This window comes from Pleurodeles waltl, chromosome 4_1 (genome assembly GCF_031143425.1).
Source record: "Pleurodeles waltl isolate 20211129_DDA chromosome 4_1, aPleWal1.hap1.20221129, whole genome shotgun sequence".
Taxonomy (NCBI): Eukaryota; Metazoa; Chordata; class Amphibia; order Caudata; family Salamandridae; genus Pleurodeles; species Pleurodeles waltl.
Window position 1 is genome coordinate 711,812,236 of NC_090442.1, and position 13,752 is coordinate 711,825,987.

The following is a 13,752-nucleotide window of genomic DNA, read 5'->3' on the forward strand; positions in this document are numbered from 1 at the left end:
GCCCATTCCACAACATCTCTGCGCCAACAATCAAAATCAGGTGCCCTCCGTACTATCCATGCGATGGCAATGTTGTACCTAGCTAAAATTAGCACCAGTTGCAAGAATTAGTATGCCATTTTCTTACCCTTCAGTCGTTCAACATTATTCATTAGACAGCACAGTGGTGTGAGATCAAGGAGTAAGTGTACCGTTTTCTGAACTCCCCCACAACCCGCGCCCAGTAGCACCGTACAAATCGGCACTACCAGGCTAAGTGTAATAAGTCCGCTCCTGCAATTCCGCATCTGGGACGTGTCCGGTTGAGTGAAGGCTTTTGGGAGTAAGGTAAGTCCTGTGTAGAAAATTATAGTGAACCAACTTAAAGCAGGCATTTTAGGATACTGTATGTGTAAGGTCATTTATACGTGCCCGTCCCTCTCTGTAAGTGGATCATCTAATTCAGTGTCCCAGGCTATACGGGATTGTAGGATAGGTCCTGCTGCATCCAAACACATGGCTTTATATAAAAGCATGATCAAATGACAGCCGGTGCCACAAGTGAAAATAATTCTGAGAGTGGGTGTGGCTTTTAGAGCAGCGAGATAAGAGGATTAGGCCACCCTAGCTACTTCTGCTAAGCCAGCATGGTGTAAAAAAATGACCGGGTCCAAGTGTAAATGCATGTCAGGCCTCTTCTAAGGAAATGAAGAGCTCACCTTGGAACAAGTCCCCAAGAAGTTCAAAACCACCCACTCACCACAGCTGAAAGGACATATGGTCTATCATTCGACTGACGGGTGTCAATATCCACATCAGAATTTCTCTGTGAAACAGAGCACGTTTCAAAACTGTCCGAACAAACTGATGCCAAAGTATGGCCGTGTGCCTAACTATATGAGGGATCTCCAGCGGAAGGCCTGCACCCTCTGCCAGAAGTTCAGGCAGACATTCAGCAGCGACTCTACCGGTCAGTAAGTTGTCAGCTAGCTTCTGCCAGTGGGCCACATGCTGTAACTGGGCAGCAAAAGTCTCCATTTTTAATTTGTTATCCAGTGAAAATTAGTTGAGATTCTTTAGGTCTCTCACCAGAAGATGACTTTTAGACACTTTCAGGAATTGAGGAAATGTCCAGTCCTCTCTCTTTCAATGGGACTGAACATTTTTTCCTTTTCTTTAATAGAGAAGCAACCCCCTCCATCAAAGCTTGATTTTTGAAGGTGTCCCTGGGGACCTAGATTTAAATGGTACCTGATGGAACTGGGGAGACTGAAACTCCATCTGATAACCTATTTTGACAATGTTGAGAACCCACTTGTGTGATGTGATTTCCCTCCTTACTAAGAAACATTTTCTTATCAGACTTCTAGCCTGTATTGGTGGGCTATTCCCAGCATAGTCAGGAACTCTGAGGCTTTGTTTTGAATCCTGCTTCTTTTTTCAAAATGATCAAAAGGAGGAAGAAGATTTCCCCTCAACTCTCCCTTGTCTTCGTCACAGTTGTCTGAAATATTTAAATTTTGAGGCTGCAGAAGACCTAGGAGTGTTTTTCTTGATAGATGATGAATGTTTCCTTTCTTTGACTAAACAACCAAGTTTATCCTCTAACCCCCCTCCGAACAAGTGGTATCCCCCGAAGAGCATTTTCAGATCAGTGGACCTTTGTGCTTTGTGGCATTCCAATCCTTCAGATATAATTTACGTCTGGCTGGAATTGAGGCTCCACTGGCTAAAGCAGAAAGAGATGTTCTGTCGTTCCATAGTCTTCAATACCTGAAAACAGTTTTGCATTCGGAATAGCCTGGAACAAAGATTTAGGCCCTCATTACAACCCTGGGGGTCGGTGATAAAACGGCAGTAATACCGCCAACAGGCCGGCAGTAAAAAAATTTAATTATGACCACAGCGGAAACCGCCTACACATACAGCCACTTTAACACACTGACCACCACAGCGGTAGCAACAAGCACCAGTACCGCCCACTGTATTACAACAGGCCTATCCGCCACCTTTTCCGGGGCAGTACCGACATCAAAAGCACAGTGGAAACAGAACACAGAAGGCAAAGGACTCACCTCTGGACACTCGGAAGAACCACACGCCATGGAGCCTGAGTTGCCCATATTTCCCATGATTGTATACCTCCTCATTCACTACGAACATCAATGCCGGCGAAGATGACCACATTGAGTACTTCCGCCTAGCACACAAGGGAGGGGGGAGGCAAACAAGAGTGACACACACATGCAACACCCCTACCCCCACCCCCAACACCATACACAAAAACAGATGCTCTAACATGACATATACACCCCGTACCCCTCAGGAATAATGCAAGGACCAAAGGAATTGATTAAAGATCAAGCTTTGATGGAGGGGGTTGCTTCTCTATTAAAGAAAAGGACAGGACGACAGAGTGGGACACAAGGGTGACAATCAGGGGAGTCTTATTTCCTGGCAGGGGTCTTGGCAATGTTCTCTGGCTTCTGCCTGGATCGCAGGGACCGTTTGTGGGGTGGTTGTCCTTCTGCAGGGGGAGGGGTACTTGTGGCCTTTTGTTCCTGTGGCGGGGCCTCCTGTCCACTAGCGGCAGTGGAGGTGGAGGGCTGTTCATCGGTGTGGCTAGTGTCAGGGGCCCCGTGGTGTGCCACTGCCTTGGCTATGACTGCCAGCACCCCTGCAAAGGTGACCAGAGTAGTGTGGATGTCCTTCAGGTCCTCCCGGATCCCCAGGTATTGTCCCTCCTGCAGCCGCTGGGTCTCCTGCAACTTGTCCAGTATTTGGCCCATCATATCCTGGGAATGGTGGTATGCTCCCAGGATATTGGTGAGTGCCTCGTGGAGAGTCAGTTCCCTGGGCCTGTCCTCCCCTGTCGCACAGCAGTCCTCCCAGCTTCCCTGTTGTCCTGTGTCTCTGTCCCCTGAACCGTGTGCCCACTGCCACTGACCTCAGGTCCCTGATCGTCCTGTGTTTGTGGGGTTGCCTGGGGTTCCTGTAGTGTGGACACACTGCTGATTGACGTGTCCTGGGAACGGAGGTATGGGCCCGCTGAGTGGGTGCTGTGCTGGTGTTTCCTGAGAGGGGAGGCTCTGTGGTGGTATGGGACTGTGCCTGGGTAACCGACTGTCTGGAGATCCCTGATGGGCTGGGTTGGTCATCCTGAACTAGGCGAGCAGAGCTACTGTCATCACTGTGGGCCTCTTCTGTGGGGGGACTGGATGTTGCTGGCACCTCCTATCCAGTGACAATCGGTGGGGGACCTGTGGGGATGTAAATGCAGTGTTATAGTTTCTGCGTGTGACATCTTGTGCTTGGGTGTGTTGCCCTGTATAGTTGTGATTGCTTGTCAGCTTTGCCTTGTTTGAGTAGTGATTTTGTGGGCTAGGTGATTCTCTCTAATGTGCATGCTTTAGTGATGGGCGTCAATGCAGGTCTGTGATGGGGTTCATGCATTGCTGTTGCATGCAGGGCTTTGTATTGGGATGGATGGGTTGGGTTGTGATGGTGGGGTATATGTGAGGTTGTGGAGTAATGGGGGTGAGGGTAGAGGTAGGAGTTTGTGATGGCATGCAGGTGGGGGGTTGATAGTAAAGAGTTGGCTTACCAGAGACCAGTCCTCCTGCTACTCCTGCCAGGCCCTCAAGATGCAGTATAGCCAAGACTTGCTCCTCCCATGTGGGGGAGGAGTTGGAGGTCCACCGCCAGTCCTCTGTACAGCTATCTGGTGTCTTGCAACCACGGAACTTACTCTTCCTGATGTCTTCCCATGTTCTGTGGTGCTGTCCCACGCCATTGACCCTGTCCACGATTCTCCACCAGAGCTCCATCTTCCTGGCAATGGATGTCTGCTGCACCTGTGATCCAAATAGCTGTGGCTCTACTCGGATGATTTCCTCCATCATGACCCTTAGCACCTCCTCTGAGAACCAGGGGTGTCTTTGTGGTGCCATGGGTGTAGTGTGTGTGTGTGGTGTGTGTGAGGGTGTGTGGGGCGATGTGTTGGGCTGTGTGCTGTGAGGTGCGTGGATGATGTATGGGTGATGGTGTTCTGTGGCTCTGGTTCTGTGGGTGCTCTAGGTGTGTCTCTCTCTCTCTCAGTTGTGAATGTTTTTGAGTCGTAAAGGGTTGTGGGTAATGTGTATGTGTTTTATAGTGGTGTGGATGTGTGGGTGTTGTGTGTGTATGTGTCTCAGGTGTGTGTTATTCAAGTTGTCAAATGTGTTGTTGTTTTGTCAGTGTGTGTGTATTTTGAGCGCGGCCGTATGTACCGCCAATGGTTTACCGTGGTTGAATGTCTGCTGCAGTGATTCGTGGGTCATAATGCTGTGGGCGTAGATCTGTTGGCGTAACTGTGTGGGTTTTGGTACCGCCAGTTTGTCACTGACCTTTGGTCTGGCGATCTTGTGTTTGTGTCTGTATAGTGATGGATTGCTATGTGTGGGTCATAATATTGTTAGCGGTCAACCGCCGCAGCAGTGGTATGTTGGCAGCAGTCGGCATGGCGGTAAGCTGGACTTACCGCCAATGTCATAATGAGGGCCTTAATGTCCAAAATCAAAGATTGTGCCATATAGGCACCATAAATCCCAGCTCTTTAAGCAATATGAGAACTTGTGAAGACATTCTTGAGAGAAGAATCCACCTTTTAATCTGCAGAATGCTTCAATATATTCTCCACCATTACAAATTTGACAACTAGGCTGGCCACCAGCGAATCCACAAGGATACTCTCTGTGAGAACAGGATCCATATTCTCCAGGGGATAAATGTCGTCGTGAACCTAGGGCGAGAGATCTTCTCCGGGTCTTTCCACTCATGTTTAATGACTTCCAAGATGTGCTGATGTATGGGCATTCCTGAACGGAGAGGCCTCTAGAACTGGCGTGACACTAAGGGAGTTATTACAACTTTGGAGGAGGTGTTAATCCGTCCCAAAAGTGACAGTAAAGTGACGGATATATCACCAGCCGTATTACGAGTCCATTATATCCTATGGAACTCGTAATACGGCTGGTGGTATATCCGTCACTTTTGGGACGGATTAACACCTCCTCCAAAGTTGTAATAACCCCCTAAATCCTGCAAAGTGGAAGGTTTCTCTGCTGGAGCAAAACCCATGCTTTCCCTTATATGGAACTGAAACTACTGCAGCATCTCCTTGGAAATGTATTTGCCGTTGTAATCCTGAGGAGAGCAAGGAGTTTTGCTGACAGATGAGATATCTGAAGCAAAAAGCATTCCACCAGTCCATTTCTTGATGGTATCTTTCTTAATGTTGTCGTTAAATACTTTAAAAGTGTGAAAGCTGAATTAATTACCAATAAATGTGCATTGCTTAATGGCTAAGAATGAACATGAATTAAGATAACATACAGAAAATGGTGCATCTTGGAAAATGTTCCCACTTGAGTGGCCACCATCACAATTACGACAATTAATAAATAATTCACATTTATAGTTTAAATAATGTGCACATGTAGAATAAAATGTATTAATGGATTAGACTAATGAATTGATGTAATGTATGTGTTTAACTGATATTAGGCATTGATTAATTATGAGGTTTGGGCCTAATCCACAGAGCCTCATGTTAAGTTCCATGGCATAAAATAAATGTACGTAAATGTTTTGTGAGAGCAGAAAATTAATATTGTTTATTGTTCACATGGCGCTGACCAAGCGATTTGTAAATGTCTTAAACTTTCTCATGAGAACTGCTTACTGAAACGTCTTGTACTAGAAGTTGATACTTTGTAGATTTGATGCGTGAGAAGAAGATGTTCCCAGGCCTGAAGAATGACTGCCCTGACTGAAGCTAGGATTGCAACTAAAAGTGTTACCTGACGAATTTGGTGATGGGAACAGGAGAAGACGTGTGAAAGACTATCTAGTTATATTTTAGATTAAGAATTTAGAGCCTGATTACGACCTGGGCGGACCAGATTACTCCATCACAAATGTGATGGATATCCCGCCCGCATATTACAAGTTCCAATTATATCCTATGGAACTTGTTATACGGTGGAAGGAATATCCATTACGTTTGTGACGGAGTAACCCCTTCCGTCAAGGTCCTAATCAGGCCCTTAGTGTTTTTCGTCCTACTGTGAACGTAAGATATTCTGACCAATCTTGGCGTGAGAAAATGCTTTATGGATTTTAGTATATGCAGATTACACTCTATAGAAACGGAGTCAATCAGGCAGTCAGTCAGTTAGTTAGTTTAGTCAGTTCAGTCATTCTTGCATTCTAGTCTTGTTCAGGGAGCTGAGCAGTTCCTGGTGTCTTTCCTAACTTTAGTTTCAGTGCTTCGATTGTTAATGCTGTTGATGCTGGTTCCTTAGTTTATTGTTTTCTAAGTTGGTTCAGTTAACTTATAGCCCAACCATGGCTGAGCCAATCCCTCTCACTGTCCCATTGCCGACGCCGACCCAACGGATGTCTAACTGACGAAGTACTTACAGCTTGTTGATCAACTCAGGAGAGGCATATGAAATGTTATTGTTTCTGTTGCAGATTTTTGTTCTTTTCTTTTAGGTGCGAACCACTATTTTGATAGAACCCTATTTAGATGTTTTCCAAATTAACTTTTGACTAAATTGCTTTTGCATGAAGCCCAATCATGCTATTCTAATTGAAGGGTTAGTTAGTATGCCCAATGTGTCGACAAATGTTATTAAAAAAAAATTGATTTTGTTCACCTGTTGAATCTAGATGTATGCTATCTCTGTTGTTCAGTTAGTCATGCTATTAATCTGTACCATAACTCTTTAAATGCCTAATAATTAATGCATTTCTTCCCTTTGGTGAGCCTGTGTTGCACATGTTCTATTGCTTTTGGGTAGCTTATGTGTGAAGATTGTGTACATGGTGGAATCACTCTAAGCTTAGTCAAAAGGTCCATCAAATCTCTAACGCGTCCCCTTATAAAATAAATTATCAGAGATCAAATAAGGCCAGACGCACTCACAGATTTTGGTAGCAGAGGATGGTTATGTCTCCTTAAGAGGCCACCATAATTCCAGTTATTGATAGAAGAATCGGAAGGTTATGTCTCCTCAAGAGGCCACCGGAAGTTTTTCCCTGATTTCAGTAGCAGTAAAGGAGTGTTGCGTCTTCTTAAGAGACTACTATGATTTCCCAGCTATAACAGGCATAATATTCCAGATTTTGGTAGTGGAAACAAAAGATTTTGGCCCTCATTACAACCCTGGCGGTCGGTGTTAAACGGCGGTAACACCGCTAACAGGACGGCAGTAAAAAAAAATGAGATCACGACCATGGCGGAAACCGCCAACATAGACAGCCACTTTAATACCACCACAGCGGTAGCAACAAACACCGCGGCGGTCACCACCAACAGACAGGCGGAAGACAATGTACCGCCCACACTATTATGAGAGGCCAATCTACCAGTTTTTCCGGGGCGGTACCAACGCCATCAAAAGCAAGGTGGAAACAGTACATCGAAGAGGAACCACTCATCTTTCGACACTCCACGAAGAACCAGGACGCCATGGAGCCCGAATTGCAGATCCTCCCCATGTTGGTGTATCTGCTCAGACACCACGAAGTAGAAAGAAGGCGGCGACGACGGTGAGTACTGCACCTAGCACACAGGGGAGGGGCGGAGGGAAAAGAGAGTGACACACACACACGCTGTACTCAACACCCCCACCCCCTACCTTCACCCACAACAACATACACACAAACACATCCAACAATACTGATACACCCTGTCACCCCCTGGAAGAACGCAAGGACAAAAGGAAATGAGTCTAACCAGTGTTATATTGGAACATTCAGATATAGCAGTAGAATTTAAATAAACAGTATATACAAATTGAACATTATATACATAGGGCCGTACACTGTCCCTTGTAAATGTCCGTGGACCAGAGGTCCAAAAAAGCATGGGCGAAGCCCACACATGACACCTGCCTCAAAACAGAGAGAACACTGCAGGGGCATAAGGTCGAAAAAACACAGGCACCTCAGGGAGAAGGGGAGGGGGGGCACCCCAGCCGGAAGATGGTACGACGCCACTGCCCCCGAGGGGCCTCCATGCCCACTGCTTGGTCCTGGGGAGTGCAAAGCCACAGTCTCTCAAGTGGGTGGTTTGCCCACTGCTTGCTTCTGGGGAGTGCAAAGCCACAGTCCCTCAAGTCTCTCAAGTGGGTGGTTTGTCCTCTTCTTGCTCCTGGGGAGTGCAAAGCCACAGACTCTCAAGTCAGTGACATGTTCCACTGATTCTAGAGGGGGCATTGTGCCCAGAGTGCTTGATCCTGCCAAGGATAGGGGGAGTGGATGCATCTATCCACTGGTTCTGGAGGGGGCAATGTGCCCAGAGTGCTTCATCCTGCCAAAGATAGGGGGAGTGGATGCATCCATCCACTGGTTCTGGAGGGGGCATTGTGCCCAGTGATGCTGCACCTGGAGTGTGACAGTTACCCTCCTGTCACCTGGGTGTCTGAGCCACGAGATGTACATGGAACGGGTTGCATGATACTCCATGAAGGCAGAGCCACACTCCATCCTGCGGCGACTTAGGCTGCCAACTGCTGCTCGTGCCAGTGCTGGTGGTGGTGCCTCAAGTGGTGTGCCCAGGGTCCACAAGGCCACCTGCAGCCTCGGACGGCTGCACACTGGTGATGCTGCTGAAGCCCGATATAGTGGTACTTGCTGGGGATGTTGTGGTGCAGATGGTGGAGCAGGTGGCGGTGGCTGCGGCGGTGGGTGCGGCGGAGATGCTGCTGGTGCTGGCCGTGGTGCAGGTGTCTGTTGTGGTGGAGGGAGACACCATACTGTCTCCGGCAGCCTCGGATGGCTGATCCTTGGAGAGGATGCTGCAGACTGACGTTGTGGCAGTGGCGGTGCAAGTGGCGGTGCAGATGGCGGTGCAGGTGGCGGTGCAAGTGACGGTCGTTGCGGTGGTGGTGACTATGTTACAGGTCGCTGACTTTCCTGAGGAAATGGTGGTCGTCAGCCCCTCACCAGGAGGCATTGTGCCCTGAGGTGACTTGCCCTTTGTCTTGTGTCCCTTCCCCACCTTGGCAGTCACTGCTGGGACCTTGGCACTGTCCTCTCTGTGTTTGGCATCAGCCTTGCTGGGTGGGTGGTGTGACTTTTTCCTGCTAGAAACCGGCCCCTTTTTTACCTTGTCAGGTGGCGGAATCGGGTGGTCCTTCACATCTGTAGGTGGAACACTGGCAGCTCTGACGGGTGCCCCCTTCGATCCACCTGAACTTGCACGGATCACAGCAGACGCAGATGTGGTGGCTGAGGTGCTGGGCTGGGATCTAGACATCCTGGCCCTAGGGGACGGGCGAGGGGGGAGGGGTGTAGGGAAGAGGCTAAAGTTAGCTAGGGAAAAGCTTTTTAGACACACTGGGACGGGAAGATGGAGAGGGTGTGGAAGTGGAGGAAGAGGTAGTGGTTGTAGGAGGTGTACGTCTGCTGAGTTTGGGTGAATGTGCATGGGCTGGAGGCTATTGTGAGGTAGTTGGCTGTTGAGTGGGTGTGTGCCTGCGTTTGTGTACTTTGGGAGGAGGGATCACAGACACACTGGGAGAGGACACAGGGAACGTGTGAATGGTAGTGGGGGTTGTGATTGCACGTGAGCGGTGTGTTGTGATGGGCGTGCTGGTGATGGAGGCAGTGGCAGATGATGTAGTGCATGCAGGTGTGAGTGTAGACGAGACTGGGAGGGAGGTGAAGGATGTGGAGGAGGGGACACAGCGGAATAAGTGGATGTTGGTATGTGTGAATGGGTATGGTGCTTGTGTGAGTGCCTGTGTGATGTGTGGTGCTTATGTTTTCCTGAGCCACTTTTGTCTGTTGATGTATGTGCATGCTGGTCTGAAGGTGTGCTTGGGATAGGCTGAGGTAGAGGGGATTGGGTCTGGGTAGTGGAAGTTGGAGGGGGGAGGCTGGACACAGGGACAATGGCTGCCATCATTGCTGAGGCCAGAGCCTGAAATGCTCTTTGTTGGGCCGCCACGCCAGAATGAATGCCCTCCAGGTATGCATTTGTTTGCTGCAAATGCCTCTCAACACCCTGGATGGCATTCATAATGGTTAACTGCCCAACAATGAGGGATCTCAGGAGGTCAATAGCCTCCTCACTGAGGGCAGCAGGGCTGACTGGGGCAGGGCCTGAGGTGCCTTGGGCGAAGGAGATGCCCACCCTCCTGGGTGAGCAGGCACGGGAAACACGCTGAGGGGCTGCTGAGAGGGCGGTGCTGGTAGAGGGGGTGGCGGCTGTACATGTAGTTGGGGTGGGCACAGAGGTGTCCGCCACTGCCAGGGAGCTTCCATCACAGGAGCTGTCGCTGTCACTGGTATCCCCTCCTGTGCCCATCGAAGAGCTCCCCTCACCCGCTGTCCCACTTGGCCTTCACCCTCTGTGGAGTCACCCTCATGGGCCATGTGGGATGCAGCTCCCTCCGTCGCCGGTTCCTCTGCTCCTCCACCAGATGATGCTAATGCCCACAAGGACAGGGTGACAAAACAAGAAGGGGGGAAGACAGAGGACACACATGGTCAATGCCAGCAACACCACTACCGTTGGTGTACATAACACACACTGAGCTGCCCTATGCACTAGGCCTTGTCCAACCACTCACTATGGTAGTCACCAGCCCATGGGGTACAATGCCTAACGCCAGCACATGCACATCTGACACCCACAGGACCCTGCACACTAGTAGGCGCCCAATTGTACCATTGGGGTAGGGGTGCTTCTGAGCCTGCAAACAAGGGACATACCCTGACATGACCTCCCTGGCCTAGGGGCACCCACAGCCCACACCCCCACCCATATACTTCCTAAACCGCGCAGAGTCAGCTTTATGACACTGTACTCACCCCCTTGTGTCTGCTGTGATGCCTTCAAGGGCCCATCCAACTCCGGATAGGCCACCGCCAGGATGCTGAACATCAGGGGGGTCATGGTGCGACGGTCACCTCTTCCACGTTGGGAGGCCAGCCCCAGCTGGGCCTCCGCCGTCTTCTTGCTCCAGCGGCGCAGGTCCTCCCATCTCTTGCGGCAGTGGGTGCTCTGTCTGTGATAGACCCCCAGGGTCTGCACTTCCTTCGCGATGGCACACCAAATACCCTTCTTCTGGTGGGCGCTGACCTATAGGGAAGGTACAGGAGGAAAGGAAATTACTCACCCATCCGGACCGTCATACTCATTGCCCACCAGTTCCCATTTATGCCCTGACGCACATACACTGACCATCCTCACATGCAGCACTCAGCCCACCCCCCAACATGTTCCTTACATCCACACCACTCCAAACAGGCATTGCCCACGCATCATGCTCACAGTGTACTCACCTGTTTATCTGGAGGACCGTAGAGTAGCTTGTACTGGGGGAGGACCCCATCCACCAGTTTGTCCAACTCCTCCGCAGTGAAGGCAGGGGCCCTTTCCCCAGACACTGTAGCCATTGTTGCCTCCAGACTCAGGTCACAGCAGCACTTGCAGTGCAGGTCCTCTCCTGTTGATGGTCAGGTATCAAGTGAGTGAACAGATAGAAAATGGCGGTCACGTCCGCGGCGGTGCATACCGTCACCGCCGGCGTACATCGACATTGGCTCCATAGGGTCCAATGATAACCAATGCGGAGTTGCGCGGCGGTCTTCGACTGCCTACGGCGACGCTGCATAACTCCAGCGCAGTTACCTAATTTCCCCTTGTCCCTCCTCACAAGTCAGGCAGCCGCCATTTCAGGGATGCACATGGCATGGCACCTAACTGCATCACAGCACATATTGGCACTTATACGGACTCACGATTTCACACACGGATTCTCTAACATGACTTTGGACACAGTTGTGCTACCTATGTGGTAAATGACCCTTTGCTCACCGTTCTCCTCCATAGGCTACAACCACTGGGGCAGATGATGAGATGGCGGCATCCTCCGGTGTATAGACCCCTGGTGGACCTGTCGACAGTGGAAGACAGACACATCATAATCACATGCAGACTTGATTGTGCCACAATACAAGAACTCTGTGCCCAATTGGAGCCAGACCTGATGTCCGCCAACCCACAGGTATACCCCCTCTAGTGCAGGTCCTGTCAGTGCTCCATTTCCTGGCAAGTAGCTCCTTCCAAACTACAGTGGCCATGGCATCTAGGATGTTTCAGTCAATGTTTTCTAACGTGTTGGGCAGGTTGTTGTCTGCCCTGCTGAAACACGTGCGCAGCTACATCGTGTTCCTCCAGGTGGATGATTTGGCCACAGTGAAAGCTGACTTCTATGCCCTGGGACGTATCCCCAACATCATTGGTGCCATTGATGGTACACATATAGCATTTGTCCCCCCGCAGAAATGAACAAGTGTACAGAAACAGAAAAAGCTACCATTCGAAGAATGTGCAAATGGTGTGTTTGGCGGACAAGTACATCTCCCATGTGAATGCCAAGTATCCTGACTCTGTGCATGACGCCTATATCTTGAGGAATAGCAGCATCCTTTATGTGATGGGCCAACTCCAGAGGCACCAGGTGTGGCTAATTGGTGATCCCAAAGTCCCCACACAGTATGAGTAAGTATCTGGGTATGGGGTAGTCCCTAAGGGTTAGTGTGTGTCTAACAGGTATCCCTCGAAATTTGCAGGTGACTCTGGTTACCCCAACCGCTCATGGCTACTGACCCCAGTGAGGAATGCCAGGACAAGAGCAGAGGAACGCTACAATGAGGCACATGGGCGAACTAGGCATATTATTGAGAGGACGTTCGGCCTCCTAAAGGCCAGATTCCGGTGCCTCCATCTAACAGGTGGCTCCCTGTACTACTCACCGAAGAAGGTGTGCCAGATCATTATGGCATGCTGTATGTTGCACAACCTGGCATTGAGATGCCAGGTGCCTTTTCTGCTGGAGGATGAGCCTGGTGATGATCTTGTGGCAGCGGTGGAGCCTGTGGACAGTGAGGAAGAGGAGACAGAGGAAGAAGATATTGACAACAGAACGAACATCATCATGCAGTACTTCCAGTGACACACAGGTAAGAGACTGTAACTCCTCTTCACATTCCAGTATACTTTAGGATATTGTACATGGCAGCCTCTTAACCTCTGTCTATAGACACTGACTGTTTCCTTTGGATTTCCTTTTTTTAGATCTGTGCACCCCATTCTGCCTTCTGCTATGTGTACTGCTGTCCAACAACTGTCATACATTGGTATGAGTAAATGAACATTTACATTACAATTCTTTTCTAATGTTGTGATAATACATTTGTGAAAGATCAGACTGACTCCAGATTGGTTTTTGATTAAAGGGTGTTTATTTAGGTGCTAATGGGCCTAGGGGTATGTGCAAGGGCCTGGGGTGATGGTGGAGGAAGGTCCATGGTAGAGTCCAGTCTCTTGGTATCACAGGTGCATTGTCCAAGGGGGCATAGGAAGGGGAGCAATGCCAGTTCAAGGTGGACAGGGTAACAGAGTGGGACAGGAGAGTGACAATCAGGAGAGTTCTATTTCCTGGCGGGGGTCTTGGCAATGTTCTCTGTCTTCTGCCTGGATCGCAGGGACCGTTTGCGGGGTGGTTCTCCTTCTACAGGGGGTGGGGTGCTGGTGGCCTGTTGGTCCTGTGGCGGGGGATCCTGTCCGCTAGCGCCGGCGGAGGTGGAAGGCTGTTCCTCGGTTTGGCTAGTGTCAGTGGCCCTTTGTTGAGCCACAGCCAGCACCCCTGCTATGGTGCCCAGGATAGTGTATATTTTGGTGAGGTCATCCCTGATCCCCATGTAGTGTCC